The sequence below is a fragment of the Musca autumnalis genome, unplaced genomic scaffold (genome assembly GCF_047663935.1).
Source record: "Musca autumnalis isolate F117 unplaced genomic scaffold, ASM4766393v1 scaffold_3, whole genome shotgun sequence".
NCBI classification, from domain to species: Eukaryota; Metazoa; Arthropoda; class Insecta; order Diptera; family Muscidae; genus Musca; species Musca autumnalis.
The window spans coordinates 141,230,078-141,247,013 of NW_027411866.1; the positions used below are offsets into that span (position 1 = coordinate 141,230,078).

The 16,936-nt window shown below is 34.9% G+C and overlaps 1 long non-coding RNA gene across 1 annotated transcript in view; it reads left to right on the plus strand.

The window, feature by feature from the left end:
* The window catches only part of LOC141400163 (uncharacterized), a 29,283-nt gene extending 12,811 nt beyond the window's left edge, over positions 1-16,472 (plus strand). Inside the window, exon 2 of the long non-coding RNA XR_012412094.1 lies at positions 16,130-16,472. This is a non-coding gene — a long non-coding RNA (uncharacterized lncRNA). The remainder of the gene's footprint in view (positions 1-16,129) is intronic.
* The last annotated feature ends 464 nt before the right edge of the window (positions 16,473-16,936 follow it).

Consider the following 16,936-nt stretch of genomic DNA (forward strand, 5'->3'; position numbering starts at 1 on the left):
ATTCTCAAAATACCGAAAATCGGGAGGTCCCGTTATATGGGGACTGTACCAAAACAGGGACCTATGCCCATATCCTTTGGGATATAAGTTTGTTGATCACTAGGAACCCTAAGTGCCAAATTATAGTTAATTAGGTCTGCAAATGTGGAGAAGAACGTCAAAATACCTCAAATCCGGTGGTACCGTTATATGGGGGCCTATACCAAAGAGCCGACCGATATAGCCCATCTTCGAACTTGACCTGCCTATGGAAAAAGACCCTCGGGTGCAAAATTTCAGCACTCTATCTCAATTATTGCGGACGCTAGAGTGATTACAACAGACGGACGAACGGACAGACGGACATGGCTAGATCGTCTTAGAATTTTATCCTGATCAAGAATATATATATTTGATAGGGTCGCAAATAATTAGTTCAATGTGTTACAAACGGAATGACAAACTTAATATACCCTCCATACTATGGTGGAGGGTATAAAAAACACATCGATCTAAACCTATTTCATTGAAATCCATCTAGAAGCGTGGATGTACATTCACAATGTATTTTTGGATAATTAGAGCACAGTTCTCATTTCGTAAATTTTTAAATCTCTGTTTCCGAAAAACGAAGTTAGGCCCAGTTTCTTAAATCCGTGATATTAAATCCGTATATATACCAATACAGAGACTTCTCTTTTAATTTGTACACATTTGCCAGCATTTACTTTAGATGATAAAATGTAGCATCGTCTGCAGTTTTGTATACAAAAAACTGTTGAACGGTGATAATTTGCACAAATTGCATACACTTTTTATGCGCATCCGATTTCACTATCAACCATAAAAAAATACATCGATCTAAACCTATTTCGATAAAATCCATGAAGAACCGTGGATGCAGCTTCACAGACTATTTTTGGGATAAATCGGATATAGCTCCCATATCACTAAATTTTTTAAACCGTTTTTTTCGCAAAGACTCGAGTGATGTGTCGGTTTCTTTATTGAGAAGGTATAGTCCCCATATGACGGCACTTCCCGATTTTAGGTGTTTTGAGGAGTTTAGCTAAATTCATTGACCGAACTTTCTGTAATGTGACATTTGAGGTTTCCAGTGATCGCAAAACTTCTGCACCAAAAATTGTTGACATAGGTTCACATTTTGGGCACCACCCGATTGATGATATTTTTTGATACGTTTTCTGATTTTATTTAATCATTTGGGTATCCGTGGTCACAAAATATCTCTAATTAAAATTGTGGACAGAAAAGAAAAAATAACTAATATTTTATGGTGGAGGGCAAGGCGAATTTAAGAAGGTGATCCAAAAGGCGAATTCAGGCGAATTCAGACCGTAGTCTTGATTTGCTGTCAACATTTGTTGCGTGAAATATCCACAAAAGTTAGAAGAAAACGGTAAAATATTGTTCGCGAAGCTTAAATAAAGATGTTGTACACAGACATTCTTTATAGAAGCGAAATTTACATTTACATCTGAAAGTTTTCAGAACTTCGTTTTGCGGCTTCGAAATTGGTATTTCGTTGTACAATTAGGGCCATGTTGATTCGCTGGATTTGAGGTATTGGTATTTGTCTCTTTATATTCTTAATGTTTTGTAAACATGTTTTTTTATTTTGTTTTTCTACTACTCTGGAGTAATTGATGTCATTCACCTGTTCACAGTTCAAAACACAATTTTGACAGTATTAAAAATGTTAAAATTGTGTGCTTTATGCTTCGCTTAACATAAATTACACTCGTTTGAAAATTCGAGAACAGCATAATTTTGTAGCTAAAAATATTCAAATTTTAAACTAATGATATTGACAAAAACTTAAGATGAATGATATTTGAGTATACAAATGTAACTTCCAAACACTTGAACATAAAGTTAAGTGACCCGTAGTTCTCAAAACGAAATATATGGTGGGTTATTGACTTGTGACAAGTGAAGTACATCACGTGAATGAAACGAGCACAGAGTGCAGTGAACCGCAGAAGATGCGTGTTGAATTCATTCCCCTTTATAATGATTTATGATTCTTCAATCACAGTGCTCTTGAACCAACTTTAAATGAAAGAAGCTAATATCTGGGAAGTTTTTGCGGATTCTGGAACTACAATGTTCATAATGAACGACGTAAGGATTTTGATCAAGATAAATGTCAATCATCTTGGATAATAATAGGATAGTATTTAGCGGATGAAAATGACCATAATTTTTGTGAGAAAAATATTCAAATTTAGTTTTTGTTTCATATTTTTATGCCTTACGGGGTCCGAAGCAATGCAATACCTCGAACTGTTGGTGTTCTTATACATCCGCCATTTGTGTTTATACACTTTAATATGTGCCTAATCGAAATAACGGTTTTAGACCCAAATATGTTTGGAAGAAATTCGTTGGCTGGTGCGCACGATAACTCTCGAACGGTTCAACCGATTCGAACCAAATTTTGAACTTCGTAATATTTTATCCAAACTGAGTTTAAGTTCGAAGATGGAACATATCAGTCCACTCCTTCAGTTACTTTCCCCACAAAAGTTCAAACATTTTCTATAGGGAGCAAACGATTTGGTCCCAAATTAGACCAGTCCACTCCTTCTAGATATAGATCGGGTTAATACGGACTATATCGATCCACTCGTTCGAGTACCTTCCACACAAAATTTGGAGAAAGTGAAGTTTAAGAGGTCCTCTCCCACAGGACACCGCAAAACTCTTTTATAAAAACATTGATTCGCATGCGGTCATTTGCCACAAAACGATGCAAAATTTTTCAACAAAAAATTACCGAAAGTAGATCAAGATGTTCCGTTTCAAAAAAAAGTCCAATTAAAAAAAGCCTGATAGTTATATTGGAAAAAAATCATGAAATAGGTGTTATTGGCCTGCACGACTGGGGGTAAATGCATGACTACAGATACGTTTTATTAAATTGCAATGAAGATATATATTAATAAAATCACAAAAAAAATAAAACGAGTAAAAAAGTATCAGTCGGCTTAGTTGGCAGAGATATACCCTCAGCCAGTTTAATTTGAAACACTTTATTCCAAAAAATACTTCATACGCACAAAAGTGTGGATTAGGATTAAAGTTCAAAAGGATTGCGGAGTAGGTACTTAAAGGAATGGACCGACATAGTCCATTATGGAAGTGGATCTTTTTTTGGGAGTCATATACATATTTTCGGTAGATATCGGGCCCACTAGTCATTTCAGTTGGTCATCGTATAATTTTGGCACCAGTATTCCAGGAAGCATGGACTTGTCCACGGACCACATAATATCCCTAAGGAGAAAAAAATTTAGACAAAATATTGGGATATCCAATTTGGTTGCTCCGTTCAAGAGATATCGTTTATACCATTTTAGTGACATTCTTCAAATATTGGGGGAAAGTACCGGAAGTTGTGGACCGGTATTACCCATCCACGAGAGTTATGGTGCTCTCCAGCCACTACATATGGTGCCATAGGGGGTTTTACACCTTTCGGGCTGTTTTCTCAAGAACTATGAACTTGCCCCTGAAAAAACTTTTACCGTCGTAATTGAGGCAGCGAATGCAAGTTGCTTCAACAAAATTCAAAGTGATTCGAGCGCAGGTCTTAAAGTGAACTTAACTGAAATTTTGTGTGGGAGGTACCCGAAGGAATGGACAAATATAGTCCATATTCGAACCTATCTATATCTGGTAGATATATTAGGTTGTGTAAAGTATGGACTAAATCCGTCACTCCCATAAAGAGTTATCGTGAGCACAATTTTTCCGAACATTTTTGAACTTTTGTGGGGGAGGTACCTCAAGGAGTGGACCGATATGGCTTATCTTCGAACTTTTACTTTGTTTGGACAAAATATTACGAAGGCCAAAGTTTAAACCCAATCGGCAGTTTCGTTCGAGAGTTATCGTGCGCTCCACTACACATGGTGTCATAGGGGTTTTTCGCAACTTTCAGGCTATTTTCTCAAGAAGTATGGACTTGCCCCTGCTGAAACTTGTACAGTCGTATAGGGGGCAGTGAATACAAGTTGCTACAACAAAAATTAAACCGATTCGGGAACAGGTCCTAAACTGAACTTTTCCGAAATTTTGTGTGGGAGGTACCCGAAGGACTGGACCGATTGAGTCCATATTGGAACCCCATCTAAGTCTGGTAGAAATTTCTCGATGTGCAAAGTGTGGACCAAATCGGTTACTCTCTTCAAGAGTTATCGTGCGCACAAATTTTCCGAACATTTTCGAACTTTTGATGGGGGAGGTATCGGAAGGAGTGGACCGATATAACCCATCTTAGAACTTAAAGTTTGGGCAAAATATCGCGAAGTGCAAAATTTGGTTCGAATCGGTTGATTCGTTCGAGTGTTATCGGGCGCACCAGCCAGCCATACAGACAGACGGACGGACATTGCTAAATCGACTCCAAATTGTCTGAAACACATTTCGTCCAAACATACTTGGGGTCTAAAACTATTATTTCGATGAGGCACATTCGTTGCGATAAATACAGCATAATTTTTTGTCCATGTACATAAATATGTAAAATTCAGAACTATTTGATAATATACAACTTGCACTTTAAGTGGCCAGTGAACTACTCTACCAAACTCAGTCGACAACGTTCACGATTAGAAATAGCCCCCATATAAGAGTACCTCAATCTGAAACCTGTCGTACCAAAAATGATCAACTTAGCTCAAGGTATTTGTTTAGGCCACATACAATAGCATCACCCTGTTCAATGTATTTGGGTGGTTTTTGGACATTTTGGCTGAAAATAATTCAGAATCAATCAATATTTTGTGACAATTTTTATACGCTTCACCATAATATGGAGGGTATAATTAAATTTGTCATTCCGTATAGTGTCTATATTCTTGATAAGGGTAAAATTCTAAGTCGATATAACCATGTCCGTCTGTCCGTCTGTTGAAATCAAGATACAGCTCGCAATTTTTAAAACAGAGCTTTGTAATTTGGTATAGAAGTTTCTATTACTCCTAGGATGTTTGGTATTGCAAATGGGTTACATCAGTTCACGTTTTGAAATAGCCCCCATAGAACGAAACCACCCGATTTTAGGTATTTTGAAGGGTTTAGCTTCATTATCACACCAAAATGGCTGAAATTTGGTACTAAGTCTTCGTTGGGGGTATACAACTTTCCCCCAGACTTTTTTTGTCATGGATCCATGCCATAATATAGCCACCATAGAACCGTACCTCCCGATTATCGGTATTTTGAAGGTTGTGCCATCAATATTCATCCGAAGTGGTTGAAATTTGGTATTTAGTCTTCGTTGGGGGTATAAAACTTTCCCCCAGAAATTTGTTCGTACAGGTCCACGCCTTAATACAGCCCCCATAAAACGGTACACCCTGATTTTTGGTATTTTGAAGGGTTTAGCTTCATTATCACACCGAAATGTCTGAAATTTGGTACTTAGCCTTCGTGGGGGTATAAAATTTCCCTCCCAGATTTTTGTTGGTATGGGTCCACGCCTTCATATAGTCCCTAAAGAACGGTACCTCCCGATTTCCGGCATTTTGAAGGTTGTGCCTTCAATATTCTTCCGAAATTGCTGAAAATGGGTATTTACTCCTCATTTGCATATGAAATTTGTCGGTATAAGTCTACGTCTACATATAGCCCAATAGATCGGTACCTCCCTATTTTCGCTATTTTGAAGGTGGTGGTCACAACAAACTACCGATATGGCTGAGATTGTGTATTTAGTCTATGTTGGAAGTAAAACCCTTTCCAACTGAATTTCGTCGGTATAGGTCCACGTTTCGATATCGCCCCCATAGAACGGCACCTCCCGAATTTCGGTATTTTGAAGGTTATCGACATTGTTTTATCGAAATTGCTGAAATTTGGTATTAAGTTTTCCTTATAAACGAAAGGAAACTAATTGTTCCATTTTACCTAAATACTACTCGGGGTGGAGGGTATAACAAGTTCGGCCCGGTCGAACTTAAAGCCGTTGTTATTGTTATTAATAATAATAAATGTCAATACAAAAATTACATCGAAATATTTGTGGCCATAAATTTGGGACCATAGTGCGATGCCTATGGAGGAAAGGAAGAAGCTATCATAATATACTTCCTCTTATATTATCAAATACTTTTATTATAGAAGACTAATGGTTATTATCTTACATTTATCTTTTTATCTGAGATCACACGCAAGATTTTGACATGAAAGAAGAATAGATAATTACACACAAGTATAAATCACAAATTGAGATCATGGTAATGCTTAGCATCATGACAGGCAAAACCAGAAATTAACCTCTTGCAACCTAGTATGAATAGTTGAACCCAAAACTCAAGCAACACCAAAGCACCGGAGAAACACGGAAGCATTTGTTTTTCTTAGTTTTTTTTCAGTGGTCATAAATATTTGTATATTTTGAGCACATTTATTTAAATTATATTTATAGTTGGGCGTTAAAAATTTAACAATAAACATTAAATCATTTGGTCCATTGGTCTATTCAACATTCATATACCGGTTAATGCGGAAATAACTATTATTTTTAGAAATGAATACGGGATTGAATGAATTAATTTGAAAAATGAAACGTCAAAATTTAAGTAGTATTTTTTTTTTTTGTTTTCATCTGCGATATTGATAAAGATACGAGCATACACTTCAATTCAACTGATTAGAACCTAACCAATTTCGCCTAACAATACCGTTATATCTAATGATAGGAGAGGAGTTGCAGAAGTAGAATATGCTTCATGAAGAATATCACTCCCTTTTATGGCCTGTTTCACTAAGACGATTCGAATACTCATTCGTTCGAATTACTACCAAACTTTTGTTTTTTTAAAAAAATTTAAACGGTTTTTATTTTAATCCAACAGACATTTCCTACAACAACATGAGTTTAATAGTAATTCGAATCGGCTTAGAGAAACATACCATCAAACAAGGTTTAATTAGAATAAAACATCGATGTTACCCATTCAAAATCTGAAATACCATGTTACTGTCATTCCATTTGGACGATTGTAAATCGTGAGGTACTTTCATATGGGGTATATACCAAAATATGATTCTTTACTGATGCATGAACCTTTTCTATCCATTTAGAATCCGAAATATAAAGTTGCAGCCACTTCAATAGAAAAATCCTTCCAATATGAGAACCAGATGTACAATTTTACAGAAATATCGATAGGGAGGAGCCGTTATATGTGAACCTAAATAGTTATCGTGGCTAATACTATGAGGTGGACATATGGTGCCAATTTTTCTTAGAATCATTTCCTGACCCCTTGGAATCTTAAATAAGTAATTACTGCTATTTTTTGTATGAAGAACAAATAAAAAGGTATCAGTCGGTTTAGCCGACAGACATATCCCCTTAGCCTGTGTGAATTGTAACTTTCATCTATGGATAAATCGAATACCAAATACCACAATCGTATTCTCCAAGAATTAGGTATTCAGGGGGTTTTCAGAATTTTGTGGCCCTTTTTAGACATTTGAACTTGGCGACAAAAAGTTTTGCGAAGGAGATACTTCCAAGAATGGACCGACATAGTCCATTTTGGAAGTTAATCTTATCTTGAAAGTAAGTTTTTTTTAATAAATATCGGGCCACCTGTCATTTCAATGGGTCACCGTATAATTTAAAGCTTTTAGATCATTATGTTAGGAAGCATGGATTCGGCCACAAAAAACATAATATCGGTGTAAAAAGGACCGCAGAGAGTAGCATATGTGAGGATTTCTAAAGGATGCTCGAAATGACCTTAAACTGCACTTAAACAAAATATTGAACTTTAGTAATCTAAGGTTTAGGTTTGAGAATTCGTAGCTGCTGTAATGGCAGCCACTCCACTCGCAGGTCCTAAGGTCCATTTTGATCATCCAGATTATTGAAAGATAGTTAGTTGTAGAGATGATTTTAGGTGTGTTAAAGTTGTGATGGTGGTGTTAAGTTGTTGAGGCCAGCAGTATGTAAATGATGAGATGATGAGATTATTATGATGATGGTTGATGGTGGTGAGTTGAGGAAAAACATGGTGTATTTTGGTGGTGATAATAGTGTTGTGATGAATTGTAGAGATGAGTTTTTGGCGTGGTTGGGTTGTGCTGATGGTGATTTACAGAGATGAGATGACTGGCTATTGTATTGTTAGAATTTTGCTGATAAGGCGTTGAGTTGAATATGAGGTGATTGTGATGAGTTGATGAGGAGCATGATTAAATTCAGGTGGTGATGGTGGTGATATATGTGTTGCATGGGAGGAGTGTGAGAGGTGAAGTGATTGTAATAGCGTGTTCTGGAACAATGATCCATTGCGTTCATCCTAAAGTTAGATGAGAGATGTGGGGTAATCTAAACCAAATCGGTTGCTCCGTTCAAAAGATATCGCGCATACCATTTTAAAGAAAACTTTTCAAATTTTGCGAAGGAAGACTGACTTCGAACTATTTTTAAGATTCGCAGAAATATTACGATGTGCATAGTAGGGACCAATGCAGTATTCTGTTCGAAAGTTGTCGTGTGCTACAGCCACTACACATGGTAGCTTTAGGGATTAGCAAGTGTGTACTTGCCTCTGAAAAAATGTTTACCTTCGTAGTAGAGGCCTCGATCATGACATGTTGCAAAAAAACCAAAAAAATTCGAGAAGAGTTCTTAAACTGAAATGAAATTTTGTGTAGGATGTACCCTAAGGTAGTATGTCTGGTAGAAATATTACTATATGCAAAGTATTGACCAAGACGGTCACCTCTTTCGGGATTTATCGTATGCACTATTTTAACCCAGATAAAGCCACTGGTCGTTTAAACGCCACAAAAAATGGTTGCAAAAATTGACGTAAAACGTGTTTTTTTCGAATATTTTTGTGGGTTTTTTTGCATTTTGTTATAGTATTGTCTGTTATCTGTCATTTCACGCTTATAACGCTTCATTTGACCTACCCATTTCCACGCAATTGACCTAAAACCCAAGCTATTCAAAAAAATCGACTTTTTTGTAATTTTCGACTTTTAATGAAAAATTTAAATATGCGATAAAAATTTAATCATAAATGTTAGAATCATATAGGGTCAGGGATTTGTTAGGAATATAGTTAGAGTATTTTCTCAATCAAAAACCAAGGGATTGACATGTAAGGATACACCATATTACCCTCCAAAGTTTTTGGCACTTTTAAAAGAAGGCCCGATTGCAGGAAAACTATACGTTTTAGAGAAAAAAGTTATTTATTAAAAAATGCTTAAAAAGTCTCAAAAATAAAATATTCATAAAAAAATTTTAAGTTTTCTCGCAAAAAAAAATCTCGGCGCTAAGTGGGTTAAACAAAAATTGTTAACTTATGTGGAGGAGTTACCCGAGAGATTGGATCTATATGGCCCATCTTCAAACTTAGATCAAGTGTGGAGAGAATATTACAATGGCCAAATTTTAAACCGAATCAATAGATCAGCTTGAAAGTTTTCGTGCGCTCCTGGCACATTTTGGTCGTGTATATAAAGTAAAATTGGGCGTACCTCTTTTTTGGGGCTATTTTAAAACATGAATTTATGCCCGCAATTCTCTGTAAAAGAGTTGTATTCCAATACCGAAGACTGAATACTAAATTTCAGCCATTTCTGTGTGATGATGCAGCTAAAATCTATACAGTACCGAAAATCGAGCGGTGCCGTCCTAATCAAACCCTAGGTCCATACTGAAAAATATCTGGAGAAATTTTGTAGCCCAAAAGAACAATAAATATCAATTTTCAGCCATTTCGGATTGCTAATGAGGCTAAAACAATTAATATACCGAAAATCGGTAGGTACCGTTCTATGGATGTTATATCAGAAAGTAGACCCAAACTGACAAGTTTCTGAGGAGGTTTTTGTAGCCCCTGTAAACACAAAATTCCAAATTACAAGCAATTCGGTGGTCAAACGAGGCCCAACACGTTTAACTTTCCTTAAAGTGGTACGTCGGGGCTATACGAAATGGTGGACCTATATAAACATTTTTTTGTAGAAATGAGATCGATGATGGGCACTTATACGACATTACTTCTAACCTTAAACCCTAGCTCTCCACCAAAATGTAGCTTTGTGGCCATTTTTGCTATTTCCCCCTTATACGCATGTCTATTTTGACAGGACTAAACTAAGTCATGATGACTTACTGACAATCAATTCTTAGTCGAAACGACTGAAGCTAGAATATTGAAATTTTGGGTGATGGTTTCCATTGGCGATAAGACTGGGTTTTTGGAAATTTGCACTAGAAGGGTTCGAATCAACTCCGAGACGAAACGGCTGAATCTAGAATATTGATATTTTGAGCGAGGGTTCCCATTAAGGCAAAGGTGCGTTCTAAGTCTGCTTTTGCGTGAATTCGCAAGAGAAGGGTACGAAAAATACTAAACTGTACTACAAATTTTATGATTTGTATTAGTCGGGCGGATATAGCTAGAATTTTAAAATTTGGAAATTTTGAATATCGATGGAGTACAGATTAGTTGTATTAAAGGGTTTTTGGAAATTCGAACAATACTCCCGGTGCGTCCGAACCAAATGGAAGATGCTTACACTAGGGAAGTTTTTGCGGATTCTGAAAATACAATATTCCTAGCTCACGATTTTGCTTAGAAACCCCAAGTCCTATCGAAATGAGAAAATATTGTAGCTGTGCAAATTCTCTACAAGATTGATCTTTATGATATTTTCATAGGTTTTACCATTTTTGGGATATAGAAGTTCAAATAATGTCAACACCTTACACGTGTTAAATTTTTGCGGATTCTGAAACAGCATATAGCTGAGAAAAATCCAAAAATAAGAAAAGATTGCCGGAGGGATTTTTAAATCATTTTATTAAATCATCAGGTTTTTCAGGTTCTCACGATTTTGCTTAGAAACGGCAAGTCGTGCCGAAATGGGACTGAAGTAAATGTTGTAGCTGTGAAAATTCTCTACAACATTTTCTATAGTCTCATTTCAATAGGACTTGCAGTTTCTAAGTAAAATCGTGAAAACTTAAAAATCTAAAAATTTGAACTATTACCGCGATTTATTTAACAATCCCTCTAGCGATATTTTCTTGTTTTTGGATTATTCTCAGCTATGATCATTGCTGTTTCAGAATCCGCAAAAACTTCCCAGGTAAAAGCGGGTTTCATTTAAAGTTAGTTAATGCATGACATTGTTTTATAAGGAGGCGATACCGCCGATTTCATGTGTTTGACGCAGGAAACACAAACTTGGACAGACATTTACAATTTTATTGAAATTTGGAAAATATGACAGAATTTGGTCCAGACAAAATTCTTCAAATTATTTTTTTTTTATTTTGATATTTTCCTTACTGGTTTCTTACTGGAAAAACTGGAAGGTATATTAAAAAAAAAAAAAAACGTAATATACCCTCCTTTCTATGATGACGGGTATAACAACATAAAAATAAAAATTATACAATTTACATAAACATGTATAAACAAAAACATTTATCTAGTTATATCATTATTATTATAAGGTGATTGGCACTATCCAAAAATAAAATTAATTCCATAATTAATAAAGCAATTATTCGTATATGCCAAACATACTACTTGGACAATTATGAATAACAAAAATACATACATAAATAAGTACTCGTACATATCAACATTTATTGTAGTGAAATTTGTTGAACTTGAACTTCAATACTAAAAAAACGTACTTTAAACAGGGAAATGTAAATAAAAATACAACAGTTTATACACACGTATGAACATACAACATATGTATGTCTGGAAACGTGTTTATATACATACATGATTAATGGCTTAGCTTCAATTTTGTTATATGTTATTTCCCATATAGAGCATTTTTTATTTCCCATATAGAGAATTTTTAAAAAACTCAAAAAGTGGAGTCAATAAATTTCAATATATTTGTTTAATTTCCAGAATATTTAGTTAGTTTAAGAGGCTGTTGTTGGCATATTTTTTGCAAAAGCAGGGAACATGTATTCCATTTCTGTAGTTACAGATTCTGTTTGGTATAGAATAAAAGGCGGTTGGAATAGGTTGATAATATTTCAACCAATATTTCAGCGGGACGCACAGTGGCTCCGCCCGTGAACAAAAATCGAAAAATTTATGGCGACAAATTTGATTGCGACTGAAATAAATATTCTCTAAACATATCAAATTTTTTTAACATCTACCATTATTTTTGTAAATTTACAGCGGTTATGTGCCAAGTTAAGTCGAAGATCACAGCAAAAATAGTCATTACACATTGACCTACTTTCTAATTATTTTAAAAAGGGCATGTCATAGGGAATCAGTATTTACTTTTTGGGCACTAAAAAGTAAATAAGTAGTTACTCTCTGGTTACTTCAAGTCGTAACTACTTATTTAACTAGTTATTTACCTACTTTTTAGTTGCCAAAAATAAGTACGGATTCCCTATGACATGTCCTTGTTAAAATAATTAGAAAGTAGGTCAATTTGTAATGAGTATTTTTGCTGGGATATTGTGATTTGTATGTGAGGCTTTAAAAACGAAAAATACATCCGCAAAGCATTCGTAGGTTATGAGTAAAATTATAAAAAATTGGAGAGGTAAATGTGAAATTTTCAAAATGAAACTTGACAATGTTTTAACGAAAAAACAAATTCATAATTCGTTTTCTAACTTTATAAAAAATAATTACTTTATAAATGACTTTTTCTACTATTTTTAATATAATTACTATTAATTTATGTTGAGTTTCACTAATGTTGTGAGCATTTGTGAGTCTCGACATTTTTATACCCTACACCACTATGTGGAAAGGGTAAAAATTCATGTTTTGGTAAAAATTCATGTAACACAGCGAAATATTCGTAGGAGACCCCCAATCTTCATATCTCGGCGAGATAAAGCGATTTTGAGATGTGTGTTCCTCCGTGTGTCCGTCTGTCCATTATAAATTGTAATCTAACTCCAGGTCGCAATTATGGATCGATCGTCACGAAATTTGGTATGGAGATCTGTTTCATATCAGAATAGATCGCTATTTTAATTGGTGATGATCGTAAAATATTTAGAGGGTGAAATGGACCAAAAACATAATTTTTATCCGATTTTGTAGCGGCTCTGTAGGTCGCAATAATAGTCCGATTAACGCGAAATTTAAATAAGGATAGAGTATATGACAAAGAAGAAGCTTGCAATTTGAGATGGCGATCAGATAATATTTAGAGGGTTAAATGGACCACAACTTTTGTGTGAAAATTGTGAAAATGTTTAATATACAGTTTATATCTTTGGTCCTAAAAGGCACATTCCTTCCTCGTGAGTTATATTTGGATGACGATCTCTTGACCTTTACACTGATGTCAATTATTTTGATGTACGTGATCAGATAACAGAGTTACAGCCTAACACATCCACTTTTTTGTTTGTAGTGTAATCATAAACACACTATTATAGCTCAATTGGTCGCAATTATAGCTCAATATTCACGAAAATTTGCACGAGGTAAGAGTTTAGGTTGAAGAAAATGCCTATAATTTTGCATGATGATCTGATATTATTTAGCGGGTGAAAAAGACCATTACTTTTGTAAAAAAAATATACAAATTTTATTTTTGGTCCACATTTTAATTCCTGGAGGGCATATACCGGCAAAGTAGCCTACATATGGAAAAATAACTACTGAACTTTCCCCCTGATGCAAATTGCAATAACGTGTCTGCTAGATAATTTTTGACCAACGGTACAGAGATATCGCCTATTGGAATTATCGCATTTTTAAAGAACTATGTTCAAATAAATACTCATAACTTCTTTAATATTGGTCCAAATGGGACCATCTTTTTTTGATTTGTTTGTTTTTTTATCAGCTATCGAAAGAAATATTTAAAAGAAAAATGCACAGTGGGCTTTAATGCAATTTTCGGGATTTAATATTTAAAATCAAATTTTAAACATGATTGCACCCTTCGATTTTTTCAAAAACGTTCAATTACAAAAATTTTAAGCCCTATATCGTAATGGGATTCGAATAAATACTATTTTTGTTTTCGAATTTTTTGTTCCTGTGCAATATTTGCTAGTTTACTACATTGTACTGTGAAAAATTGTATTTGTTTCGGATCAAAGTGTTCATATAATATAAATAAATACTATTTTTGTTTTCGAATTTTTTGTTCCTGTGCAATATTTGCTAGTTTACTACATTGTACTGTGAAAAATTGTATTTGTTTCGGATCAAAGTGTTCATATTTAGTGTTCATATTTATAATTTCTTTCTTGATAATTCTGTTCTAAGTTCTATCTGACGTATTGTTTACTATTTGGAATAGTTGTCAATTCTGTTTGCTTTTAAAAAGTGAAATAAATCATCAAAAACTGTTGTAATAATTGCAACCTGATCTTTCATTTGAACAATAATAAATTGTGTGTATATATAAACAAAAATGGAACGTAAACATCGATACGATGAATGTTGCAACCCACTAAAGTTGGAAAAGCAACGGACAAAAAGGGATTTGAGACCAGCTTCTGTACAACTTCAAAAATCATGGGGCTTAAGCCGTTCCCATTATCTGTGTTCAGTTTGCAGGAAACATTTACTATCTTTAAAAAAAATCTTCCACTTCCTGTATATTTATTTATTCATTTTAAGTGTATTCCAAAAAGGAACCTGATTCGCCGAGTCCGAAAGGCGTGTCCTAAGTTGCCACTTGTAGAGACGTTTTTCATGGCTGAAATACTCAGGAAATATCGCCAACATTATTAAGGGGTATTTTGCCACCGTTGAAAATTTGATGTGGTCAGAACTGGTAATCAAATCCGGACATTCAGCGTGCAAGGCGGTTGCACATAACAAATTCCTAGAGGTAGTGGTGTAGGGTATCACATGGTCGGCCCCGTCCAACTATAGCCTTCCCTTACTTGTTTTAAAATGCAGGTGATAGTCTCTAGTTTACGATTAAAAAAGTCCAGCTGCCCCATCTGCTACCCGCTAAGTTATTCCTCTTATACCACACCTGTAAAATCGTCAAAATTCCGAAAATCGGGAGGTACGTTTACATGGGAGCTATACTGAAATTTTTTGCAAGGAGGTATTTTGCTCACTCAGAACTCAAAATGCAAAATTACACCCAAATCGGTTGGAAAATGAAATTTTTGCAAGGAGGTATTTTGCTCACTCAGAACTCAAAATGCAAAATTACACCCAAATCGGTTGGAAAATGAAATTTTTGCAAGGAGGTATTTTGCTCACTCAGAACTCAAAATGCAAAATTACACCCAAATCGGTTGGAAAATGTGGGTAAAATCGTCAAAATGTCGAAAATCGGTAGGTACGTTTATGTGGGGGCTATACCTAAACGTAGACCGATAGTGACCATTTTTTGCATGAAGGTATTTTGCTCACTCAGAACTCAAAATGCAAAATTACAGCCAAATCAGTTGGAAAATTTCGCTAAAATTTTCAAAAAAACCGATAATCTGAGGGAACATTTATGTGGGGGCTATACCAAAACGTGGACCCATATTGAATATTTTTGCAAGGAGGTATTTTGCTCACTCAGAACCCAAAATGCAAAATAACATCCAAAACGGTTGGTATATTTGGCCAAAATCATCAAAATACCAACAATCGGGCGGTACCTTTCTATGCCATACCCAATATGGGCCTACATCCACTATAAATGGTTTTCTGTCTTTTTGGCTTGTTATAAACCTACGTTTAAAATTTTGAGGCGGTAGCTTTTAGAGAGATACTAAGCCAGCTTGGCTTTTATACATTTCTATATTAATTTAAAGATGAAAGTCCTCTGAAATTTATGTATTTCATCTTCTGTAAAGGGTTCGTAGATAATGGTGCTTTAAATGATTAAGGTTCGTATACATTAGAAGCATTTGGTGTAATCACTAGGTTAGGTTTCGTTAACCACTGTTCAATTGTAATTACATGTAATTTAAAATGTTTGCTTGTGGCAAACATAAAGAACTTTTAAACATTGCACACTTTTCAAAAACTATTTTTAAATCGCTTCGTTTAAAATCATAATTACAATGCCCTATTTTACAATCACATATTACTACGTGACAGATAAATTAATATTATGTAACTCATATTTTCAAACTAATAACAATTTTCTTTACATTTTTTTTCAGATACCTTCTATAATTGGATTTCTTAATCTGGACTAGCGGGCAACATTATCGTATTATGATGTATTTATTATCGATTATATTAGTTCACCTAAATACCTAAATGTACTTACACACATACAAACACACTCAAAAGTATGAAAATATGATGTATTCAGGAATAACTTTTACCTCTTAAGCGCTCATTATGATTAAAAGATCAACATAACTAGATGGTGTACTTTAATAATTACACTTGAAATCACATGTTATGTTTAATCATAATAAAATCTCATTAGAATTATGTTTTTACTTTCTCGAAAATGTTTTATTAAATAAATTTGAGTAAAATATTATATATAAGAAATAATGTGTTTTATTTAAAAGAGTTACTTACTTAGCTGGCCCATTACAGAACATTTGTTCCATAGACCGAACTAAGAAAAGATCTCCAATTCTCTCTCGTTAGTGTTTCGTTTTCTGGAATACCGCGCCTTTTCATCTCTTCATCCACTTGTTGCGCCATTTATTCTTTGGCCTGCCAATTCTGCGTGCACCGCCATGCGGCCTGAATTTATACGCATTTTTTTAGCGGGTTCATTCTCGCTCATTCTTATGGTATGGCCTAGCCAACGCAATCGCTGCATCTCGATACGTTTATCTATACTGATGTCGTTGTATAGCTTATACAGCTAGTGGTTCATGCGACGTCGATATTGACCGTAAACGCAGATTGGTCCGTAGATCTTTCGAAGAATTTTTCTCTCAAACACGCCAAGCACTGCGTGGCTTTGTTTTTGAAGTGTTTACTTAAGCCAAAGTATCACCTGT